This window comes from Hemiscyllium ocellatum, assembly GCF_020745735.1.
Source record: "Hemiscyllium ocellatum isolate sHemOce1 chromosome 27 unlocalized genomic scaffold, sHemOce1.pat.X.cur. SUPER_27_unloc_10, whole genome shotgun sequence".
In the NCBI taxonomy this organism is placed as follows: Eukaryota; Metazoa; Chordata; class Chondrichthyes; order Orectolobiformes; family Hemiscylliidae; genus Hemiscyllium; species Hemiscyllium ocellatum.
The window spans coordinates 104405-120394 of NW_026867477.1; the positions used below are offsets into that span (position 1 = coordinate 104405).

At 46.3% G+C, this 15990-nt stretch overlaps 1 protein-coding gene across 4 annotated transcripts in view; it reads right to left on the reverse strand.

The window, feature by feature from the left end:
* LOC132807198 (gastrula zinc finger protein XlCGF26.1-like) overlaps positions 1-15990 on the reverse strand; it is a 270173-nt gene that overhangs the window by 15408 nt on the left and 238775 nt on the right. For 3 of the 4 annotated variants that reach the window (XM_060821497.1, XM_060821495.1, XM_060821494.1), the window contains exon 2: positions 13699-13803. The gene's annotated coding sequence lies outside the window, so the exon portion shown is untranslated. Of the gene's footprint in view, positions 1-459; positions 542-13698; positions 13804-15990 lie in introns of those variants that run through there. The other variant, XM_060821496.1, reaches the window with a different exon arrangement.

Consider the following 15990-nt stretch of genomic DNA (forward strand, 5'->3'; position numbering starts at 1 on the left):
CCCCATCCTGATCAGCTCAAACCCTGACAACATCCTTGCCAATCTTTTCTGAACCCTTTCAAGTTTCACAACATCCATGACATCCTTCCTACATCAGAGAGACCAGTACTGCACACAATATTCCAAATGTGGCCTAACCAATGTCCTGGACAGCTACAACGTAATCTCCCAAATCCTGTACTCAGACGATTGGGAAAGTTTTCAAAACCCACAAAAGACAACCGGGAAAACATTGAGGTATCAACACGGGGGGAGGGGGTGGTGGTGGAGTGGAGAAGGGAAAGGAAGCCAAAAGTGCTGGAGCCAAGGCAGAGGAAGAACAAAGGATGCACAGCCGGCTTGAAGCTGCATGTGCTGTTGCATTTACTTGTGGAAATCGGGTGCATTTTGAAAAGGAAAACAGAAAAGATATCTCCTCCTCCCAATCTGTCCTCCTCACCTGGTAATTAAGTCCCATACCTGAGCTGACAGAGTCTGCTCCCTCCCTGGATTCACTCCCGTTGCTACAAGTAAACAGATTTTCCCGCGCCAGGATTTGCCCAGACGAGGGATTTTCATTCATTGTCACTTCCGTGTTGTGACGTCACGGAAGGGGCGGGTGGGCGTGGCCAAGCGCCTGCGTTGTCCTGCGCCGTTTGTTAATATTCATTCGCTTCAGAGAATCCCCACAGATTGGGAACAGGCCACTCGGCCCAACGAGTCCACACCGACCCTCTGAAGGGGAACCCACCCATCCCGCTCTACATTACCCTGACAAATACACTTAACCTGCACATCTCTTTGCTCTTCTTAACTCTCTCTTTAAATCCTTCCTAGCTGATCTGTATCCTTCTCTATCGCCTACTATGTACCATCTTGCTTCATCAATACATAAGCCTCATGGAACAGCATCATAAGACACAGAACTGATGTCAAAAGATCAGTGTCATGCAACTGATAGAATATATTGAACAAATGTAGATAGTCTTCATCTCTTAGAATGGGTGCGGGATTTGGTTCATTAATATGTAACAATGTTCTTGAGATGACTTAAGGTTTTATAAAAAAAAGACGTCCCCGCTCAGACAATGCATTAAAGGTGTGAGATTTGAGTCTGTCAGTATTATAATCTTGAATCAGACCGGTTCTGTTTCCAAAGTCGGAATTTGTAGAATATTACATGCATTGACTGCCTGCAGATTGTGTGCTTTTTGAACAAAATTGAATGTATCTGCAAATATAATTCTGCCAATACAATTTCAACCCATAGAGTAGTGTGTGTATGCATGAGAAAGTGAGTGTGTGCGCATGTGAGTTTGTGTGTGAGAGTGCACAGAAGTGTGTGTGTGCATGCTTGGGAAAGTGAGAGTGTGCTGGAGTATGAGGCTGCGAGTGTGATAGAGTGTTGAGGGGTGTGTGCCTGTCTGTCTGAGATAGAGCATGTGTGTGAGAGAGACGCTTAATAAATGCAGAGGGTTGTACAGATAATGGTTGGGCCATGAGTCGTGTTGTAGAACAGACAGTCGTTGGGCGGGGGGGTGCAGGGGGTTCAGGTACCTAGTTCTTTGGAAGTTGCATCACTGCTAAACAGGATGGTTTTCAGACGGCATCTAGCAACATTGCCTTCATTGTTCACACCATTGAGTATAGGGGTTGGGACATCATGTTGAGGTTGTACAGGATGTTAGTGAGGCCACTTTCAGAGTACTGAGTACAGTTCTGGTGGCCCTGTAATAGGAAGAATACTGTTAGAGAGGGTTTAATAAAGATTTAACAGGATGTTGTAAGGACTGGAGGGTTTGAGTTATAAGGAGAGGCTGGGACTTGAGGAGCACATGAGGTTGGGGGTGACCTCATTGAGATTGATAAAATCATGAGTGGAGGTAAGGTGAATAGAAAATGGCTCTTGCTTCGCGGCGGGGAGCTCAAAACTCGGAGGGTATTTTTTTTAAATGTGAGGAGAGAGATTTAAAAGGAAGCGGAGGGGCAACATTTTGAAAAAGAGTGATTTGCATGTGGAATGAACTTGCTGAGGATGTGGTAATTGCAGGTACAGTTACAACATTGAAACAGCATTTGGATGGGTACATGAATAGAAAGGTTTAGAGGGAAATGGGCCAAATGCAGGCAAGTGGGACTGGTTTAGTTTGGAATCTTGGTCGGCATGGACGAATTGGACCGAAGTATCTGTTTCTGTGCTGTATACCTCTATTGAAACCAGGAGAATTCTGAAAGGGGCTTGACAAGATAGATGCAGATAAAATGTCTCTTTGTGGGGAGGGTCTCGAATTCCGACAATGTGGAAGCAGGCCATTCAGCCCAAATATTTCACTCTGGCTCTCTGAACAGTATCCCACCCATACCCAACCCCTTACTCAGTATTTCCCATGGCCAATCCACCCTAACCTGTACATCCCTGGTCACTATGGGTAACTTAGCACGAGCCAATCCTCCCTAACCTACACTCTAATCTATAAATTACCTTCTCAAGAATGTAATTTAAGTGCAGAGCGTTTCTAAGTAAAATGTCAGTTTGACTCAACATTGGGACACAGACAGAATTCACACCTATTGTCTCTACTTATAAATAGGGCAACGTCTCTTCGAAATGTAGATTCATTTAGATATAACTGCGTTAGCTTACATATTAAGATATCCCTTTGAATGTGCCTCATCCCTTTGAAATGTAATCTTGTCCGTTTACATCTCTGTATTTGCGGAAATACCCGTTAAAATGTCCACGTCCCTTTAAAATGCAGATTGCCCCCTTTAGATATGAGGCCGTTCCGTTAGATGTCGGAATATCTGTTTAAATGGAGCCGTGAGCTTTCCCAATGTAGACAGGGCTCCTCGAAACGTGGCAGTGTCCCCCCTGCAGCTGCAGAGGGAGACAGGAGAGTTTGTTTTTGTGAATGAGCAGTTGTAGCGCGAGGTGGCTGTTGCTTGGTGACGGTGAGGCTCCCCCGGCCCCGCCCATCCCCCCGTGCAGACGTCACGCGGGGGTGAAGGCGGTTAGGAGGAGAAAAAAAATGAGGTCTGCAGATGCTGGAGATCACAGCTGCAAATGTGTTGCTGGTCAAAGCACAGCAGGTTAGGCAGCATCTCAGGAATAGAGAATTCGATGTTTCGAGCATAAGCCCTTCATCAGGAATAATGAAGTCGCTCGAGCCGGGAAGCGGCGGCCGTTAGGAAAATGGCGCCGTGCGGCCCCGGGGCAGACCCCCGTCACTGGTCACCGCCTCCTTCCTGGTGCAGCTGCTGTGTCACGGCCACACCGGCCGGCTGTACAGCAGGCAGGAGCCGGTGAGCATTCTGGAGGCGGATGGGGTTAAGGGCCTGCTTGGGAACTGGTCGGCCGCCTGGGTGGTGGAGTTCTACTGGTCGTGGGGCGGCCCCTGTGTCAACTATGGGGCCACCTGGAAGGTACTGGGCCCGGGAGGTGAAAGGTGAGGCAGGTTGTGGGGGGGACGGAGGGGAAGGAATGTGGGGCCTGTCCTGTCATAGTCACATTTTACACTCACTTTCCATCTGCTTTTACTGGCGCTTGTGCTGTTTACCCCTCACTGTTACTTGTACAATTGTTCAGGGTAGTGTATAAAAGTAGTGAAGAAGATTATGCACCAGCATTGTATGTTCTTAGTCATTCAAGGGGTAGGACCTGTTGAGAATAGTTCACCACATACTTTACTAACCAAGCCGTGTTAACATGGAGATAGTTTGGTATTTGGAAAAATATACTTTTTTATTATTTACAGTCATAAAGATGTACAGCACATGAACACACCCATTTGGTCCAACCTGCCCATGCCAACCAGATATCCTAAATTAATCTAGTCCCATTGGTCAGCACTTGGTTCATATCCCTCTAAACCCTTCCTATTCTTATACCCATCCAGATGCCTTTTAAACACTGTAATTATACAGCCTCCATTACTTCCTCTCGCAGCTCATTCCATACGTGCACCATCCTCTGCATGGAAAAGTTGCCCCTTAGGTACCTTTAATATCTTTCTGCTCTCACCCTAAACCTATGCCGTCTAGTTGTGAACCTCACCCCTACTCTGGGGAAAAGACATCAAAAAAAAAGTTGAGCAGCCAGACAAAAGCTATAAAATGTTGAGCCACATGGTGAAAAAGAACTGTGGCTCTACCCTTTATTTCTCCTCTTGGCATTTGAACATTTAACATCTGTCAATAACACCAGCATCGCCACAGAGCACGTTGTGTCTGCTCCTCGGTGTGAACAACAGCGCACCTGCTCGCTGGTGTCACCAGTACATTGTCCATGCTCCTCGCTGTCGGCAGAAAAGGAGACATCGCTTATCTCTGTTCCTAAAGGTCTTCCCTTTATTCTTAAAGCTGTGTCCTCTGGTCCTAGTCTCTCCTACCAATGGAAACATCTTCCCAATGTCATTGCACTGTGGGGATGAAGCCCTAACCTGTCCAGTAATTTCTGGTGGGTGAGACAAGGCCTCAAGGTTAGAGGGAGTAGCTTTTAGACAGAGATGAGGAGGACCTGCTTTTCCCAGAGGGTCGTGAATCTATGGAATAGTCTAGATTAGAGTGGTGCTTAAAAAGCACAGCAGGTCAGGCAGCATCCGGACAGCAGGAAAATCGACGTTTCGGGCAAAAGCCCTTCATCAAAATCTCGGCAATCTTTTGGCCAAGGAAGCAATAGAGGCAGCTTCATTAAGTATATTCAAGACACAGTTGGGTGGGATTTGGTCTGGTTGGGGAATAAAGGGGTTCCTTGTGACAGTGCAGGGAAGAGAAGCTGAGACGATGGATAGCTCAGCCATGATTTTAATGAATAACGGAGCAAGCTCACTTGTAGCAACTGGAGTGAATCCAGAGAGGGAGCAGACTTTGGGACAGCAGATATGTGTCTTGGTTACCTGGGTGAGGAGAGACAGAAGTTCAGGTTGGGACTGTTTTCCGTAGCTTGCCAGAGTCTGAGGAGTGACCTTATACACTTGTATATCATCATGAGGGACATGGATAGGGTAAATAGACTTGGTATTTTCCTTTGGATGGGGCAGTCCAGAACTAGAGGGTAATAAGTTTGGGATCGAGCGTGTGTTGCTGCACCAAGTCAGGCAGCATCTGAGGAGCAGGAAAATTGACGTTTCAGGGAAGTGTGTGTTAGTTTGTGTATAAGACTGTGCGCTGTGAGTGTGTATTTGCATGTGTGCCTGCTTGATAAAGTATGATTGTGATGGAGTATGAGTCTGTGAGAGGGTGAGAGTTCTGAGGGGGTGGTGTGTGTGTGTGTGTGTGTGTGAGAGGGGTATGGATATAAGTGAGGGGTTGCATTTTGCTAAAATAAAGGAGGGCAAGACTTGAACAGGTAATGGTAGGGCTCTGGGTCATGTTGTAGAACAGAGACCTGGGGGGTGTTCAGGTTCATTGTTCTTGAAAGTTACATCACTGGTAGATAGAGGGGGGTGAAGAAGGTGTTCAGCACACTTGCCTTCATTGTTCACATGCTGAGTACAGGAGTTGGGACATTATTTTGGGGATGCACACAGAAAGTACATTACTCAGAGGGTGATAGGTGCCTGGAACGCATTGCCAGCAGAGGTAGGGACGGTAGATTCATTCAAGGTGCATCCGAGCAGTAGGACAGTCGAAGTTTCGGGCACAAGCACTTCATCAGGAATGATGCGTGGATGTTCAGAGGGGCATCAGCGTCCTTCTGTGCCAGTTGTCAGACAGGTGCAGCAGGCAATGAGCAAGGCAAGTGGTGTGTTAGGAAGAGGAGCTGAAAATGTGTTGCTGGAAAAGCGCAGCAGGTCAGGCAGCATCCAAGGAACAGGAAATTCGACGTTTCGGGCAGAAGCCCTTCATCAAGAATTAGTAAGAGGAATTGAGTTCAGAAATGGGGATGTCTTCCTGCAGTTAGGGGGTCATTTGAATAAATTCAAGGCTGAGTTAATCTGATTTTTGAACAAGAAAGAAGTGGATGTTTATGGAGGAAGGCAAGAAAATGGTTTTAAGACCAGTTTAGAACAGTTCCAGAGTCAGACAACACAGAAACAGACCCTTCAGTCCAACCAGACCATGCTGACTGTGTTCACAAACTAAACTAGTCCCACCTGTGTGTATTTGGCCCATATCCCTCTGAACCTTTCCTATTCATGTACTTATCCAAATGTCTTTTAAACTTTGTTACTGTACCTACATCCACCACCGTGTCTGGACATTGAGAGTAGTTTGTGTGTGGAATCAAAAAAAGGCACTATTCCAGTCTTTTGAAAAGCTTTCTCCACTCACCTTCTTCATTTGCTCCCTAATCTTGAAACCCCCATCCTAGGGAAAGGACACCTGCGGTTCACCTCATCTACCCTCCTCATGATTTTATGAACCTCTTTTAAAGTCACCTGTCAACCTCGTGTTCCAGTGAAAAAAGTCCCAGCCTATTCACCTAGCTGTAGGTATATTCATATTCAGTTATGAATTGTTCAATGCTGGTGCTGACTCGAAAGACCGAATGGCCTAGTCTTGCTCCCAACTCTCTTGCTCTGTGTCCAGGACAGCAAGAGGCCCAAAGTCAGAGGAGCAGAAATTAGACCATTCAGTCCATCAGGTCTAATCACCCCATTCAATCGTGGCTGCTAGGTTTCTCAACCCCATTCTCCCCGTAACCCTCGATCCCTTTGATACTCAAGAACCTGTCTCAGTTTTAAATATCCCCAGTGACCTGGCCTCCACAGCCTTCTATGGAAATAGATTCCACAGATTCACCGCTCTCTGGCTGAAGAAGTTTCTCCTTTCTAAAAGGACTTCCCTTTACTCTAAGTCTGTGCCGTCTGGACTGAGTCTGTCCTACCAATGGAAACATCTTCACAACGTCCACTCTGGGCTGTTCAGGATTATGTAGGTTTCATTTAGACCCACCCCCGCCCCCTCCCGAGTGTGGGCCTATTAATCAGCATGAACCAGACCCTTCAGGATGAGGTACAGCAGGGATTAGGTTCAGTAAACTGAGACTGGAGGGAGAGTGTGTGGGATGGAGATTTTCAGCTTCTAGAGAATAAAAGAGAAAAGTGAGTTCGCTATAAATTAGAATTGATCGGATGGTCCAAAGTGTGGTAGATGGAATTAAATTTTGAGAAATGTGAGTTGTTGCATTTTGGTCAAGCAATCCAGGCAGGACTGACACAGTTAAGGGGAGTGTTGCAGAACAAAGAGACCTTGGAGTGCAGGTTCCATAGTTCCTTGAAAGTGGAGTCTCAGGTAGACAGGATAGTGAATGAGGCATTTGGTAGGATGGCCTTTATTGGTCAGAGCATCGAGTAGATGAGTTGGGAGGTTATGTTGTGGCTGTCCAGGATGTTGGTTAAGCCAATTTTGGAATACTGCGTTCAGTTCTGGTATCCCTGCTGTAGGAAAGATGTTATGAAACTTTGAAAGGGGTCAGAAAAGATTTGAGCTATAGGGAGAGGCTGAATAGGCCAGGGACATTTTCCATGGAGCATCAGAGGCTGAGGGGTAAATTTATAGACCTTTGTAATGGGCATGGATAGGGGGGGAAACCTAAGGTCTTTTCCCCAGGGTAGGGGAGTCCAAGAAAACTAGAAGGCGTATGTTTGAGGTGAGAGCAGAATGATTTAACAGGGGTCTGAGGGGCAACCTTTTCACACAGAGGGTGGTGCATGTATGGCACGAACTGCCAGAGGAAGTGGTGGAGACTGGCACAAATACAACATTTAAAAGGCATGTGGATGTTGGTCTGTTCTCAGCTCTGCTGGATTTCTGTTGAAGCTTTGATCCCCTCCACCCCAAAATAGGGCTCTCCCAAGGATTGGTATGGTGTCCTATTTGAGGAATTCAAATGGGACACCATACAACAACATTTACATCAACAGGACTAAAGCATCTGTTATCAAATTGGCATAGAGCTATACAGCACGGACATTGACTTTTTCTCTCTCTCATGCACAGACGCACATAACAAGTCCATGGGGTTAAATTTGTATTTGCAGAATGATATTTGCAGATACATTCTATTTTGCTCAAAAAATACACAATCTGTTAGCAGTCAATCCATGTAATATTTTGTAAATTCCACTTTGGAAGTAGAACCAGTCTGACTCAAGACTGGGACACAGACAGACTCTGACCTCACACCTTTAATGCATTGTGTGAACTGAGATGTCACATTTTGCTATAAAACCTCGAGTTATCTTGAAATGGCGCCTTGCAAGAAGGTCTGGGATTTACATGTGAATGATAGCTGCAACCCAGTCTAAAAGATGAAAGACTTGACAATCCAGGTTTGTTCAATATATCATTTTGGTGGCAGGACACTATAATGTTTTTCTATAAATTGTGTCTTATGATCTTATTCTCCACAACCACCTGAAGGATCAGCGCTCTGAAAGCGAGTGCTTCCAAATAAACCTGTTGAATACTCAACTGGTGGTGTGATTTTTCACTTGTCCAGGTGAGGATGTATTGACCGTGCCCAAAGATGTGCAGGTTAGGTGCATTAATCAGGGGGTAAATGTAGAGCAATAGAGGTAGGGGAATAGGTGTGGGTCTGTTACCCTTTAGAGGGTCGGTGTGGATTTGTGGGGCTGAGTGGCCTGCTTTCACCGCTCTGGGGATTCTCTGAAGGGAAGGGATTGGCACAAACTCATTATTTTTTTTTGGCTTCCCAAAATCAGACTTCCTCACCTCTCAGCAGTATCCCAATGTTGTGAAAGATATTAACTTTCAGGTGGAGTTATCCAAAATTCAGAGAGATGTCAGTCTTGACATTTTTGCCTTTCTGCCCCTGGAAGATCCTGAATCAGCATCTTCAGGGGAATTAGTTAGATCAGAGTGAGAAGACAGGGGGAGAAAGAGTGGGATGGTGCTTTCAATTTTGTGGAATAACAAAAGAAAATATTCCGCAGAATTCCTTGTTCAGAATTTCTACTCTGCACTGACAGTGATGACTTTTGTAATCTCTTTTTACATTTCAGGATCTGAGGATGGAAGTTTCAAAATCAACAGATGAAGGCCTTATGCCCAAAACGTCGACTCTCCTGCTCCTCGGATGCTGCCTGACCTGCTGTGCTTTTCCAGCACTGCACTTACTGATTCTGACTCTCCAGCATCTGCAGTCCTTACTTTGACATCCATGTCTGACAGTCATTCAATCCAATCCATCGGGACCGCAACAGTTTGCAACTATGATTCTGTGAGGAGCAAAGCTGTTTGGTTCCTATTTGGGTACGTTTTCAGCGTCAGTGGGACTGGATGAGAGACCCTACAGTTGTAATGCACTGAGTGAGGAGCGTGTAACAGCTCTACGGTTTGGAAAGAGGAATTCATGGTGGAGAGAAGCTCCACATGCGTTTGTGTGCGGCTGAAGCTTCGGCCGTGGAGAAACCCGAGGAATCCCGCCCCGTGGAGAAATCATGGAAGTGTGGCGACTGTGGGAAAGGCTTGTTTCCCGTCTGCCCTGGAGACTCATTGGCGCAGTCACACTGGGGAGAGGCCGTTCCCCTGCCCTGACTGCGGGAAGGGCTTCAGCGATTCCTCCAACTTTCGGATCCACCAGTTGATCCACATGGGGGAAGAGGCCCTTAAGCTGCCCCGAGTGCGGGAAGGCCTTTACCCAGGCCACCTCCTTGCTGACCTACCAGCGGGATCACGTGGCATTGCAGGAGGATTGAAAGAAAGACGGCCGAGTGCCTTTACCAACTGGACTATCAACCCAGTTCCAGTGACTCCCGAGTTCGATTCCCACAACAGATGGCGGAATTGGAATTTGGTCAGAAATTTGGAGTTCAGAATCTAATGGTGAAACCATTGTCGGTGGGGTGGGGGTGGAAGAAAACCCCCATCTGATTCACTCAGTTCTTTTTTAGGGAAGACTTGAGCGGTTATTAGAGCAGTCGTCCCAGCTGCATCCTTTACGAGGTCTGGCCTACACGTGACTCCAGACCCACAATAGTCTGGTTGACTCTACGCTGCTCATCCAACTTACTTGGATACAGGTTGAAATTGCTGAGTGAGGCAATACTTCCTCCAGGTTAAGGCTATATCAAGGATCCAATTACAAAGGGACAACTCAGTGGTGACCAATAATGAAGAAAGTGAGGGTTGCACTTTGACCTTGAGCTGTTTTTAAAAAGTTGCTACTTTTTCTACGCCTTTCTGCTGGGAGATTCTGAAGCTGAAATTAGTTGGGTCACAAAAAAGATTACCTGAACTTCACACTGAGCTCAGACTCTCAATGAGAGCTTTAAACTGCAACAGAGTTTTGGTTTAAAACTGCTGATTTCTTACAGGAGAAAGTGAGAACTGCAGATGCTGGAGATCAGGGTCAAGATTAGAGTGGTGCTGGCAAAGTACTGCCGGTCAGGCAGCGTCCGAGGAGCAGGAAAATCAACATTTCGGGTTTGCTCCAGACTGCACCCTCCTTACTCTGCCAACCATCTGTGAGTAAGGTACTCTCTTCACAACTCCTTTTCCATTTATTTCATTCTGGGCTTCAATTTATGACTTACAGCAACTGAAAGGAAAGAGAATGAATCCATGGAATGGACAGATCAGGACAAGTTTGTTTATAAACAGTATGTTTCATGTATTGAGTGAATGTAAAGAGGATGTGGTGAATGCATGTTCAGATGCAACGTTTAAAAGACGTGGATAAGTACATGAATAGGGAAGGTGTGGAGGTATATGGGCCAAACACTGGCAAGTGGCACTAGTTTAGTTTGAGAATATAGTCAGCATGGAATAGTTGGACTGAAGGGTCCGTTTCTGTGCTGTCTGACCGTAACTGTTCTGTCGTGGTCTTAAAACTATTTTCTTGCCTTCCACTTTAAATGTGATTACTGTACCTGCATCCAACACATAAACCACAAAAAAACCCTCATGCACACAACATGGGCGGCACGGTGGTTAGCACTGCTGCCTCACAGCGCCTGAGACCCGGGTTCACAGTCAGACTCAGGCGACTGACTGTGTGAAGTTTGCACGTTCTCCCTGTGTCTGTGTGGGTTTCCTCCGGGTGCTCCGGTTTCCTCCCACAGTCCAAAGATGTGCGGGTCAGGTGAATTGGCCATGCTAAATTGCCCGTAGTGTTAGGTAAGGGGTAAATGTAGGGGTATGGGTGGGTTGCGCTTCGGCGGGTCGGTGTGGACTTGTTGGGCCGAAGGGCCTGTTTCCACACTGTAAGTAAGCTATAAAAATCCACACTTTATTGTTCAAAACTCAGATGAACTCAGCCTTGAATAAATTCAATGACCCCCTAACTGCAGGAAGACATCCCCACTTCTAATCTCAGATCAGCCTGCTAATATACCACTTGCCTTGTTGCACTGTATGACAACTGGCATTGACTGATGTAGAAGGATGCCGCTAATCAAAGCACTGATCACAGGGTGGTCTGGTTTCAGGACCTGATTTCTCTATCCTCTGTTGATCTCCCTGTTCCCACAGACTAAGATGTCGGTCTGTTCTCAGCTCTGCTGGATTTCTGCTAAAGCTTTGACCCCACCTTTTATAACTTCTGGAACGATAAAATATTCAATCAAGACCCAAGCCACAATCTCCCAGCCTGTCAACTATCCTAATACAAGGTGTAGTCATAGCAGGGAATCAAACAAGAAAAATGAAACAAAATCATAAATAAATAGGTGCATGTGCTTAATGCTTGTTTGTGAGGAAGTCAACCAGAAATAGGGATCTCCCAGGAATCTTCCAGTGCCCTACTTGAGGAATTCTGTCACCCTTACACCTATTAGGATCCAGCTATGAATTACAACAACATTTACACCAACAGAAATAAAGCATCGGTTATCAAATAGAGATAAACAGCGCGGAAATAGACTGTTTCTCTACCTCATGCACACATGAGATAGATAATCCATGGGGGTGGGTTTGTATTTGCAGCATGAAGTTTGCAAATACATTCTACTTTGCAAGGTTTGTAGCTCAGGTTGAGGTTTAGGGTGTAGGTTTGCTCACTGAGCTGTAGGTTTGATATCCAGACGTTTCATTACCTGGCTAGGTAACATCATCAGTGGCGACCTCCAAGTGAAGCGAAGCTGTTGTTTCCTGCTTTCGATTTATATGTTTGTCCTGGATAGGGTTCCTGGGGTTTGTGGTGATGTCATTTTCTGTTCATTTTCTGAGGGGTTGATAGATGGTATCTAGATCGATGTGTTTTTTTATGGCATTGTGGTTGGAGTGCCAGACCTCTAGGAATTCTCTGGCATGTCTTTGCTTAGCCTGTCCCAGGATAGATGTTGTCCCAGTCGAAGTGGTGGTTTTCTTCATCTGTATGTAGGGCTATGAGGGATAAAGGGTCGTGTCTTTTTGTGGCTAGCTGGTGTGCGTCTATCCTGGTGGCTAACTTTCTTCCTGTTTGTCCTACATAGTGTTTGTGGCAGTCATTGCAAACCCCCGGTGTATGAGTCTGGGTGATATACGCATCGGCGGGTCGGTGTGGACTTGTTGGGTTGAGGGCCTGTTTCCACACTAAGTAATCTAATCTAATCTAAAAAGATTTACAAGGATGTTGCCAAGACTGGAGGATTTGAGCTATAGGGAGAGACAGAACAGGCTGGGGCTGTTTTCCCTGGAGCATCAGAGGCCGAGGGGTGACCTTATAGAGGTTTATAAAATCATGAGGGGCGTGGATAGGATAGATAGACAAAGTCTTTTCTATGGGATGGGAGAGTCCAGAACTAGAGGTCATAGGTTTAGGGTGAGGGGGGAAAGATATGAAAGAGACCTAAGGGGCAACCTTCTCATTTAGAGGGTGGTACGTGTATGGAATGAGCTGCCAGAAGAAGTGGTGGAGGCTGCTACAATTGCAACATTTAAAAGGCAGTTGGGGGGATATGGGCCCCATGCAGGTGGGACTAGATTGGGTTGGGATATCTGGTTGGCATATACGAGTTGTCCAGGTTCAGGTGGATTGACAGTACTGAAATACCCATAGTGCCCAGGGATGTGCACGTTAGGTGCATTTGTCAGGGGTAAATGTTGAGCAATCGGGGTTGGGGAATTGCGTGGTGGGTTACCCTTTGGAGGATTGGTGTGTAGTCTTTGGGTCGAGTGGCCAGCTTACACACTGTGGGGAGTCTCTGAAGGGGAAGGGATTTTTGTAAACTGTGCAGGCAACGCAGGCGTAGTGCGGGGGCCTGCTGTTGGCCTTGCCCTGCCCCTTGCACCTCCCCCTGTTGTTGAGTTGTCTAAAAAACAACTACTCTTTCTCTGCCCTTTGAATCTGAAGCTGTAACAATGTTGGGCCACAATAAAGGTAACCAGAATGTACTGCTGGGCTCAGGCTCTCATTGAAAGCTCCAAGCGGTTTTTGTTTTAAAGCTGCTCATTTCTTGCAGCCTCCTGCACTAAGTTTCCAATGTCGTGTATCAGATGGAGCAGTGAATGAGTAGCTAGTTTCATTAGAAATTATAAACTTTTCAGGAGTGCAGGCACTGCATCGTTTCATCGGCAGTTTACTAGCAGCACCGGGAGGTATGGGCTGTGTTCATGAGAAAGGAGGTGGGACAAGGTTTAAAAATCACAACACCGGGTTATAGTCCAACAGTTTTATTTGGAAGCACTAGCTTTCGGAGCGCTGCTCCTTCAGCGGGTAGCTGTGGAGCAGGATCATAAGACACAGAGTTAAGAGCAAAAGGTCACAGTGTCATGCAACTGATATGATATATCGACAAATGTAGATTGATGTTAAGCATTCAGCACACTGACCTTAATAGTTCACACCATTGAATAAAGGAGTTGGGACATCATGTTGAAGTTGTACAGGATGTTGGTGAAGTCACTTGTAGAGTACTGAGAAGGCTTCTGGTGGCCCTGTAATCGGAAGAATACTATTACAGAGGGCTCAGTAAAGATTTACCAGGATGTTGCCAGGACTGGAGGGTTTGAGTAATCAGGAGAAGCTGAGACTCTCTTCACTGGAGCACAGGAGGTTGAGGGGTGACCTCATTGAGATTGATATGATCATGAGGGTTCTAAGTAACATGAACATCAAATAGCGAGGAGCCTGCACGGTTATGTCAAGTGAGTGGGGGAGAAATTGTGGCATTTGGACACTTTAAATCCATCAAAAACAGCATCTCCATAGAGCATACTGTGCATGTCAGGTGAGGTGCCAGAAGACTGGAGGTTGGCTAACGTGGTGCCACTGTTTAAGGGTGGTAAGGACAAGCCAGGGAACTATAGACCAGTGTGCCTAACATCAGTGGTGGGCACATTGTTGGAGGGAATCCTGAGGGACAGGATTCTACCTTCATCTAGGTGGATGGGCTGGGACTTTTTCACTGGAGCATTGGAAGTGGAGATGTGACCTTATCAACGTTTACAAAATCATGAGGGGAGAGATGAGGTGAACGAAGGGTGTCCTTCCCCCTTGGGTTGGGGTTTCAAGATTAGGGAGCAAATTTTGATGGTGACAGGAGAAAGAGATTTTAAAAAGATTTGAAGGGCACAATTTTTTTTTTTACACAGAGTGAGGACTAAATGTCTAGAGGAAGTGGTGGATATGGGCCAAAACACTGCCAGGTGGGACTGGTTTAATTTGAGAACATAGTCAGCATTGACTAGTTGGACTGAAGGGTCTGTTTCTGTGCTGTCTGACTCTGGAACTGTCTTAAAACTGGATACTGGTCTTAAAACCATTTTCTTGCCTTCCCCCACAAGCATCCACATTAAAATCATGTGAACTCAGCCTTGAATATATTCAATGACCCCCTAACTGCTGGAAGACATTCCCACTTCTGAACTTAATTCCTCTTGCTAATACACCATTTGCCTTGCTCATTGCCTGCTGCACCTGTCTGACAACTGGCACAGAAGGACGCTGATGCCCCTCTGAACATCCACGCATCATTCCTGATGAAGAGCTTGTGCCCCAAAATACGACTGTCCTACTACTCAACCCACCGTGCTTTGCCAGTTGTGATCGTCTCTAAATCATGAAGACCGAGCGTAAACTTGGGGAATGGTTTGCCGAGCATCACAGCCGGGTCCACAGAGGCTGAGCGGACTTCCCAGTCTCCATCCATTTTAATGCCCCTTCCCACTCCCCTTCTGACAAATTGGAGGAACAAAACCTCATCTTGTCTTAGCAGTCCACAGCCTGGAGGACTCAACACTGAGTTCTCCAATTTCAAATAATCTCCCATCCCATCCCCCAACTCACTTCCCAGCCCCTTCCACTCTTCCCTGCTAACTAGATTCCTTCCTCCTATTCACCAACCAGGTTATGGGGATAAGGCAGGAAAAGGATACTGATTGAGGATGATCAGCCATGATCATAATGAATGGTGGTGCTGGCTCGAAGGGCAGAAGAGCCGACTCCTGCACCTATTGTCTATTGTACCCTCTACCAGTCTCCACCTATCCTCACTTCATCACCCTGCCCCCAGCACACCCTTGTTCAACAGCTCTCCCTATACCCACCCCCAATCCTGAACAAGGGTTACACACATACCTCAACTTCTCCACCTCCTGATACTGCCTGGCTTGCTGCGTTCTTCCAGTCTCCTGCCTGTCTATTTTGCCAATTGAGACAAAGGCTTGGACTAACTTTTCCAGAGTCTGTCCCCTCGTGGATTCACTCCCATTCCTTTCAGTTGCTCCAAGTCAACAATTGAACCCCAGAATGAAACGTAAATGGAAAAGGGGGTTAGAAAAGAGAATACTGTACACACAAATGTTGGACAGAGGAAGGAAGCTGCAGTCTGAGTGAAGCTCAATCTTCATTGAGAGAGAGATGGGGCAGGAGCTTCAGAACCTCATGACCCAACTTCCGCATTCACCAATAGGGGAGCTCCGAATGGCAGGAGGACAAGTCTCCTTCCGGTCCTCCAGTGATCCTTATTTATCCATCAAAAGTAGATTTTGCCCCTTTTCTGCCGACAATGAGGAACACGCCCAACGTTTTGATGACATTGGCAAACATGTGCCCTGCTTGTTGACACTGAGGAGTGTACACAATATGACCTGTAGCAATGCTGGTGTTATTAACAGATTTTA